The 9,828-nt window shown below is 34.0% G+C and overlaps 1 pseudogene; it reads right to left on the minus strand.

Annotated features, from left to right (window-relative positions):
* Positions 1 to 7,996: 7,996 nt before the first annotated feature.
* Positions 7,997 to 8,121, minus strand: LOC118976725 (uncharacterized; annotated as a pseudogene).
* Positions 8,122 to 9,828: the final 1,707 nt, after the last annotated feature.

Below are 9,828 nucleotides of genomic sequence, written 5' to 3' on the forward strand. Positions count from 1 at the left end.
TAAAGAATCATGAACACTGTATCCCAACATATTTTAACAGATCTAAATGTTGCCCTCCTAGAATTTTTTATCCAAATCTACCTTGAGATAGAAGGAAAAAAGTTATTTCAGAATTTTTAAGAATAACATGTAACTAAAGGAAATATTGATATATTGACAGAATTTATCACATTTTCTTAAGGTGTATTTGTACTGTCTAGACTTACAGTCAGGAAGAGCACTTTGCTTTGCTAAATAATTCATTCCATTTGACTTCTGTACCAAATTTTAGTACAGAAGTATTTGAAAAAAATTAGTTTTTCTTTAAGTCACTTATCTTTGTCTCATACATTTTTTATCTTGAGGAAACCACAACTCAAATGTTTTTTTTCACAAACATTTGTAAACTAGTGGGTGAGAAATACCACATACCATGGTCAAACCATTGTAAATGTTAAATTAATGAATTATAACTTAGTTGTTTTCTATGTTCCACACTTTGTACTTTATTGCCTGGAGCTCCCTTGACTCCAATTAAAACTCAAATATTTACATTCTATTCTTTAGCTATAGATAGCTCATCCAGGACCCACCCTGGAAAAATGATGTTCTGTTCCACAGTTCTCAGTGTTTTATATACCAGTATTATCCTTAGCACTTTGCCCTCACTTGTACCATTATTAAATATCTCATTCTCTTGATGGAATTAGAGGTTACCTAAATAAATGAGTTACACTTTTCTTTAAGGAATGAAAGATTAATAACCAATCATTATGGTTGAATTTTTACCTAAAATTAGTTTATTTACAAATTAATTTCTAACTAGGGCCAGTATAAAATGTATGTCTAGTAATTTTTTTTCAGAAGTTGATAAATGAATGGATTTTTAAAATATTTTTATTTTATTGAGATACAGAGAAAGGCAAATATTTTAAAATAGTTTTCTATATATGATATATATGGCATATTTTAAAAATATTTTATTTATTTATTTTTAGAGAAGAAGGGAAGGAGAAAGAGTGGGAGAGAAACATCAATGTGTGGTTGCCTCATGTGTCCCCTACTGGGGACCTNGCACATGCCTGGGTTGCAGGCCAGTTCCCAGCAGGGGACTCACGAGAGGCAACCATACATTGATATTTCTCTCATTCTCTCCTTCCCTTACCCTCTAAAGATAAATAAATAAAAAATATTTAAAAAAAAAAGAAAGAAAAAGAGTGGGAGAGAAACATCAATGTGTGGTTGCCTCATGTGTCCCCTACTGGGGACCTGGCCTGCAACCCAGGCATGTGCCCTGACTGGGAATTGAACCGGTGACCCTTTGCTTCACAGGCCCATGCTCAGTCCACTGATCTACACCAGCCAGGGCTCTATGTGGCATATTTTTAAAGTATATTTTACTGATTATGCTATCACAGTTGTCCCATATTTTCCTCCCTTTTATTTCCTTCCAACCTGCAATGCCCCTCCCATCAGCATTCCCTCACTTCGTTCATATCCATGGGTCATATATATAAGTTCCTTGGCTTCTCCATTTTCTATACTATTCTTAACTCCCCCCTGTCTATTTTGTACCTACCATTTACAATTCTTATTCCCTGTACCTTTTCTCCTATTCTTCTACCACTGCCTCCCTGCTGATCACCCTCCATGTGATCTCCATTTCTGTGATTCTGTTCCTGTTCTAGTTGCTTGCTTAGTTTGATTGTGTTTTTTCTTTATGTTCAGTTGGTGATAGTTGTGAGTTTGTTGTAATTTTGCTGTTTATATTTTTGATCATCTTCTTTTTCTTAGATATGTCCTTTTAACATTTCATATCATGAAGGCTTGCTGATGATGAACTCTTTTAACTTGACCTTACCTGGGAAGCACTTGGTCCGCCCTTCCATTCTAAATGATAGCTTTGCTAGATAGAGTAATCTTGGATGTAGGTTCTTGCCTTTCATGACTTCAAATACTTCTTTCCAGCCACTTCTTGCCTGCAAGGTTTCCTTTGAGAAATCAGCTGATGACCTTATGGGAACTCCTGTGTAGCTCACTGTCTCCTTTTCACTTGCTGCTTTTAAGAGTCTCTCCTTCTCTTTCATCTTGGGTAATATAATCATGATGTGCCTTGGTGTGTGCTTCTCGAATCTAACTTCTTTAGGACTCTCTGAGCTTCTTGGACTTCTTGAAAGGTTATTTTCTTTGCCAGATTAGGGAAGTTCTCTTTCATTATGTTTTTACATAAGTTTTCAATTTCTTGCTCTTCCTCTTCTGCTTCTGGCAACCCTATGATTTGAATGTTTCATATCATTCAAATGTTTAAAGTTGTTTCAGAGGTTCCTAAGCTTCTCCTCACTTTTCCAAATTATTGTTTCTTCATTCTGTTCTGGTTGAAGGTCTATTTCTTCCTTCTGCTCCAGATTGTTGATTTGAGTCCTGGTTTCCTTATCTTCATTGTTGGTTTCCCTGTACCTTTTCCTTTATTTCACTGTACATAGCCTTCACTTTTTCCTCCATTTTGCAACCATACTCAACCATTTCTGAGCATCCTGATTACTAGTGTTTTGAAGTCTGCATCTGACAGGTTGGCTGTCTCTTCATTGCTTAGTTCCAATTTTCAAGTTTTGATCTGTTCTTTCATTTGGACCATATTTCTTTGTCTCAGCACAGCTGACACAATATTTTAAGGGGTGGAGCCTTTGGTATCTGTGAGGGTACGACAACCCACTTCACTGAGTTGTGGCACTGTATGTGGGGAGGGGGGTCAAAAAGGGAACAATGCTGCTTGTTCAGCTCTCGGCTGACTTTCAGTTACTTCCCCTGCTCCCTGCAAGCAACTTGGGCCCTTCAGATGCTGCTTCCCAGGTGGGTGGGTTTGTGTACGTTCTAGGACTCTGTGTGTCTCTCCACTAAACTCCCCCCATGCTGTCTCACTCCCCAGTTGTTCCTCCCAGTTTATCCACACACAAATATGGGATGACCTGGCCTGCCAGCTGCTGCCTTTCCACTCATCCTCTCTGCCCCGGCTGCCCATCTCCACCCCTCCTACTGGTCTGGATGAATGCTTCTTTTTTAAGTTCTTGGTTGTTGGATTTCCATATAGTTTGCTTTTCTGGAAGTTCTGTTTTTTTTTTTTTTTAATTTGTTGTTGTCCTTCTTTTGGTTGTTCAAGGAGACAAAGTGTATCTACCTACACCTCCATCTTGGCTAGAAGTCATGAATTATATTTTGATTCTCACTATATATTATAGTTTCTTTTTTTATGCTTGGTTAAGTTTTTAGAACTTTTAAAAATCAATTTTTATTTTTAAATTTTATTAATGTATGGATTCTATATAAGCTTTTTAGTTCACTAAGTTTTGTTCATAGTTCTCTGGGTCCTTGTAATATATACATGTTATATGTATAAAATAAATTCTATTATCTTAAAAATATATTAAAATTAGGCTGGACAAGAAAATAGAGAATTCTGTGGCCACCTAAGTCTAGTGCCTAGTAACCAGCAAAAGTAGGATGCTCCTAGAGACCGGGCAAGTGCGTGGAATTTTGAGTTAAAATTACAGCAAAATAATGTTTTAGGAAAAGTAGTTTATGAATAAAAGCATAATATTAAAATCTTAGCAATTTCAAGCTTGTGATAAATTTTTAAATGCTTTATTTTTTAAAAATATGAATGTGTCTCTATATTAAAACAATGATGCCATTTAATAAATTGACAATGTTTCTTGAATGACTGGATCCATGCTTTCCATTAGAACAAAAATAGTTCATCACCAGACTGTTGTACTGGATGTTGACACTTGTTCAAATTCTTCTATAGGTGGTTCCAGAATTCCTTTTATCAGTCAGTCTGCCAACAGAGGGAGTCTTCTCTCCTACCCCCATGTTCTCTGAGTCCATTCATAGTTCAAAGCCTAATGAGTGAGAGCCAAGCCATGAGGAACTGGACAGAAAGTCAGCTATTCCCATAGTTTTCACTAGCAATGACCCATGGCAACTATTAAGGGATGCTTATTGAAGTTACCATTGTTACCACTTATTAATAGGCACTAAAGCATATTCAATATCAAAGCATATTCAGTGTGAGATATAAACCTATCTCTTGACTCACTCGGTTCTAATTCTGATCTTTGATATAAGAAATTTAGTTAGTGCAAAATGTAGAATAGAGAAAATAAGAAAAATGAGAAAAAATATCACTGCAGACTAGTGTATATCAATTTTTAAAAATGTTAAATGTACTTAATAAATATTTAATCAATATTATACTTTTTATTCAAAAACTGCTATAATATTTAGAGACTTTAGTTCAAGAAATGCTTAGCCAATTAACCATCACATTTATGAAAATGTCTTACATATTTAGCCTGTTGCACATTATATAAAGGAAGGAACCACTTGACAATTGAGAAAGAAAATCTTAGAGAACATTCCTAACTCTAGTTATTGCCTATTGAAAAACAAGTTGACCTGTTTCTGGGATGAATATTCTATTAATATCGGTTTTAACAAAAATGTTGAATTTGTTAGGTTTGTTTGGAATAGAGGGGGTGTTTGTCAATTGTTTTGTTGTTGATCAGTTGGTTAGTTTTCATCAAAAACTTTGTTTCTTTGTGAAAGATAGAAATTTCATTTTCATTATTATTATTGAATGGGAATTACTTATACTGCTCATTTATTTTAAATTATGAGAGAAATTTGTATAGGTTCAAAAACAATAAGTCACCAGATGCCTTTGGTGATGTGTATTTTGTGAAGAATCAGGCTGGGGGTGTGTAACACACACTGAAAGAACACCTCACAATTAAGGAGACTGACTAGTATGTGCACCTATTTCATCAAACACTGATAACTTGTTTTGTTTTCTTGTAGAGAGAATGAAGCCCGTTTTAATCATGTTGCAGAAAGCAGTACTGAGATTTGCTTCAAATTCCTTTCCTTATATACCATGTCCCTGACACAACTTTGCAGTGTTGACTTAAGAAACATCAAACCTGTAGAGAATTTTAATGATATTATTTGAGTCAAACTGATGCCAATTGGTGGGAACCAAAATCTCAACTGATTAAGACAATTTTCTGGAGAATGGCAGTTTTGCAGCTTATTTTTATATTAAAATAACAGAAGGAGATGTAAGGGAGATTTACATAAAATCAATTGGTTTTAGATGAAAAGGGTGAGAGAAGGCAAAGTGGGAAAATCTTGGAGATTGGATTAAAAGGCACAGTAGAGAAACGCAAACTTCTTTTACATGGGTCGTACAAGATAGCCAATAATGAACATTTATTTACAACACATAGAGATTGTCAGTGTAAAAGTAACGGTGAGGGTACTTAGTCTCATCCTTTTGTGTGGCAGTTGTGCTCTAAGAGGTCTGGCAAAGATGACGCCGACATTTCAAAGATATATTATCTTGAATGTTAAAAAAAGAATAGACAGGCTCACTTCATGTAAAGTTTAACTTTTATCAAGAAAGTAACAGGTCTACTTTTAGTCAGAAGTTTGTATGTTCAGACCATCCTCTATGGACCCACTTTAGGCCTCTGAGTTTGCAAATCTTGCCATGCTGATCTCCCCTGAGCTGGTCAGGTTTACAACGTGGCTCTGCTTTCATCCGCAGCAAGATAACTGGTCTGGTACCAGGATGTGAATGCTGTTCATTGGGAGTTCACTGATGAGCTTTTCACTTCCCACTCTGCACCTTATGACTGTAGAAAGGTATGATTTTTGATAGATAAGCTGACACTGGAGGATCAACACCACGTGAATAGAGAACCTACCAGCTCTGTTCTCTACTATCTGATCCATGATAAGTCCTGAGTAATTTTTTTATTAAGGGTTGAATGACAATTAAAGAAGAATTCCAAAGGTACTTAGGTCACCTCTCAGGATTTCCCTATGTTTCTGTGGATTATAAATTTGGAGGACATTCCTGCGTCTCCAACCTCTAAAGCAGCTCAGCAGTACAAGTCCAATGGGCCTATAAGGCCTGGATGAAAGGAACTTGTGAATGTGAAGAAAATGCTTGATCTTTGTCAGTAGATTTGCATGTTGATGCAATAAGAGTCTCTCCTTCTCTCCACTACATCTAGCAATGTTTAAATTTTAATGTTAAAGGAACATGTCATGTACTTATTTTAATTTTAAATAAGTGTCATACACAAGGGACAAGAATGCTGAAATTCTGACAATTTTAAAATGTTAATATGTGGAGAGTTAGGGATGTTATACAGAAGCCTAAAGCTTGAGCCCTAATTATTGTTCGCTCTGTAAGTCTAACCAGATGACACACTTAAAATTATCATTGTAAAATGAGATTTTGCTACTATAGCTCCTTTTCATATGTAAAAATGTTCAGCATTGTTTAGGCTGAAGTGAATGTCATATGAGTGTGGAATGTGTGATTAAAATAAGATAATGGTCATGAATTATCCAACACATTTTTAGATTCTTATTTATGATATCTTCTTTTCACTTATTTCTCTTGAAGGAATGACATATTGTAGATACAGCATTTTCTACTCCTTCCTTAAAAAAGCAATGACGAAGTATCACAGTATGAGTGATACCATGTTAAAAATTACTAAGTTAACTAATAGATAAGTAATGAAATTATGGAGGAGATTTTAAAAACAAATATGCCTTATAATACACTTAGAAAATATATGCTTATACACCAATAAAGAAGAATTATTTTGGCAATATAGTAGTAGCAGCAAAATAATATTTGAATCTTTTAAAAATGATATTTATTTTTGACAGAGGGAAGGGAGAAAGAAAGAGAGGGAAAAAACACCAATGTGTGGTTGCTTATCACGCAACCCCCACTGGCCTGCAACCGAGGCACGTGCCCTGATTAGAAATCAAACCAATGACCCTTTGGTTCATAGGCCAGATTTCAATCCACTGAACCACACTAGCCAGAGCATAATATTTGAATCTTTACAAATACCATGCTTCAAAAAGACCAACCAGTGCAGCAAACAATCAAACTTATGAATTGATCAAGTCTGCTGAATACAAGATCAAAAAGTAAAGTTCAACTGTGTTTTGATACACTCACAATAAAGTATCAGAAATTGAATTTTTAAAAATATAGTTTATAATAACACAGAAAAAATATTGATAAATAATCTCACAAAAGAATGTCTAAGACCTCTATCCTAAAACCTATAAAATATTGCTGCAAAATTTAAAAAATCAGAAATAGAGAGATATACCTTGTTCATGGATTAAGAGAATTAATATTGATACAATAGACAATTTTTTTCAAATGGACACTACTGTAATGAAACTTCCAGGAGAAAACTAGTGAAAATACTTCTGTGACATTTCAATGAGTGAATATTTCTAAAACAGTCTACAAAAACATTTGTAAAAAGTATTTTTAAAGTAGACATCACACAAGCTAGAAAGTCCTATCCACCAAAAGATCCCATTAAAGAGCTAATAGGGAAACAATGGAAAGAAAATATTTATAGTACATATGTCTGAAAAATGCTTTCTAAAATATGTAAAGAGCTTTGCAAAGCAATAGAAAAAGAACAACACTATAATAAAAGGCAAAAGATTTGCACAGGAATTTTGTAGAAACAGAATATCCAGATGACTCATATAGATTGAGGTAGTGGTTATTTCTGGAGAAGTGAGACACAGGAGAAGTGACTTTTAGAGCTTCTAGAATATTTTAGAGTAGAATTAATGTTGGTTGTTTGGGCTTACCAAGTCATAGGTTGTTCTTAAGATTGCGTACATGTGTGTCTATTATACTTAATAAAATACTTTAAAAATAAAAGCTACATTGAAATTCAACTTCTCATTTTTGGAAGTGACAGAGTTCTATAGATGTAATAGAGTGTTCTCTTGGAGAAGCTCTGAAACCAAAACTCCATATATTTTTAGTGGAAATGCAAAACATTGTAACACCATGGAAAATAATAAGACAATAACTATCAAAATCACACATGCAGTTTACATACATTTCACTTTTATAAAAATGTCTCCAAGTTCCACTGTACCAAGTTGGTTCCACTTGGTACCAAGTTCTAGCTGCCTAGGTACCAAACAAATTATGCTTTTGAAATCTGTTGATGTTGATTCTGCATGTAGAGCAATCAAACTGCCCTATGTGTGCCTCTCATGACAGAAGCCCTTTTTGTGTTTTGTTACATTTTTAATAAAGCATTGTGAAAAATATAATAGTTCCATAACTTGAGAACGTAGATTTATAAGTGCATTTGCTTATATATGTTATAAGAAAAGAAAACTACAGGTAAAATTTTCTTCTGAACAGACAGCATAATTATAAAAAATTACATTAAAAATCTTTAAAAATCTACCAAAAAAGGTTATTAGAACTAATTGTTAAGTTGAACAAGCTGACAAGGTGGAAAAACAATTTATAAAAATTGATGTTTACTATATAGAAGAGTTATAAAACTGGAAATAATCTTGATGTCCCACACTAGATGTGGGGGTGAGGGTGCGTGAGAGGCAACCACGCATTGTTGTTTTTTTCCCTCTCTTTCTTTCTCCCTTCCCTCTGTTGAAAATAAATAACATTTTTAAAAGATTCAAATATTATTTTGCTGCTACTACTATATTGCCAAAATAATTCTTCTTTATTAGTGTATAAGCATATATTTTCTAAGGGTATTATAAGGCATATTTGTTTCTAAAATCTCCTCCATAATTTCATTACTTATCTATTAGTTAACTAATAGACATCAACATTGATGTGGTTAATTTGGTTAAAAAAACAAGTGGTGGCACATTTCTGTAATGAAATGCCAGAGCACAATAGATAATGCACTACTAATATATACAACAATGACTAGTATCAAATGCATTCTGATAACTGAAGGAACCGGCTTCAGTAGACTACATAACACATGATTCTACTTCTAGGACATTCTGAAAAAGATAAAATATAGAGATATAAATCAGTTTAATGGGGCCCTGGCTGGTGTAGCTCAGTGGATTGAGCACGAGCCTGTGAACCAGATGATCACGGTTCGATTCCCAATCAGGGCACATGCCTGGGTTGCAGGCCAGTTCCCAGCAGGGACCAATTCCCAGCAGGGGATGCACGAGAAGCAACCATACATTGATGTTTCTCTTCCTCTCTCCTTCCCTTCCCCTCTAAAGATAAGTAAATAGATATTTTTAAAAAAACAGTTTAATGGTTGCTAGAGGCAGAAATAGTTGTAGGTTTGACTACATAGGGGTAGGGAGACTCCATAAAGGGACGTGGGTATCAGAGAGGGTTACTATATTTTGATTGCTGTGATGATTATACAACATCATGTCTTTGTTAATATTTACAAAATTTTACTCTGAAAAGGAGGTTTTCACTATATGCATTGTATATCTTACTTAAAAAAGAAGATAAACCATTATGTAATTAAAAATAATTATACTTACATATAGGATAATGCCAATAGGGTAGAATGGCTAGAAATAGAATATTTTTTCTAAAGATTGCAGATTATTTCCAGAGATTTAACTTGCTTTTTTTTCTGTTTTAGATGTGATTTTGAAATTATGTAAATATTATACATGATTGTAAAACAAAATTAAATATTAAAAAGCAATTAATGGAAAATTAAAGTAAAATTAAACAATTCGGTCATAAACATAATAATGTAAAGATTTCAAACAAAATGAACAGACAAAAATATTCTGCAAAAAAGCAATTTTAAGTTATTTTCCTAAAGGATGTTGTTGATAGTGTTGATAATACAGTTTTTGATATTCAAAGTCAGCCATACGTGTATTTTACAACAGTGCAAGTGAATAATTCTTTCTTTTTTTTTAGTGTTTTACATGCCTTATTTCTTTTAAATCTCATGAAAGTTTTCTTGA

The sequence above is a fragment of the Sturnira hondurensis genome, unplaced genomic scaffold (assembly GCF_014824575.4).
Source record: "Sturnira hondurensis isolate 20B ecotype Veracruz unplaced genomic scaffold, ASM1482457v3 Scaffold0000256, whole genome shotgun sequence".
In the NCBI taxonomy this organism is placed as follows: Eukaryota; Metazoa; Chordata; class Mammalia; order Chiroptera; family Phyllostomidae; genus Sturnira; species Sturnira hondurensis.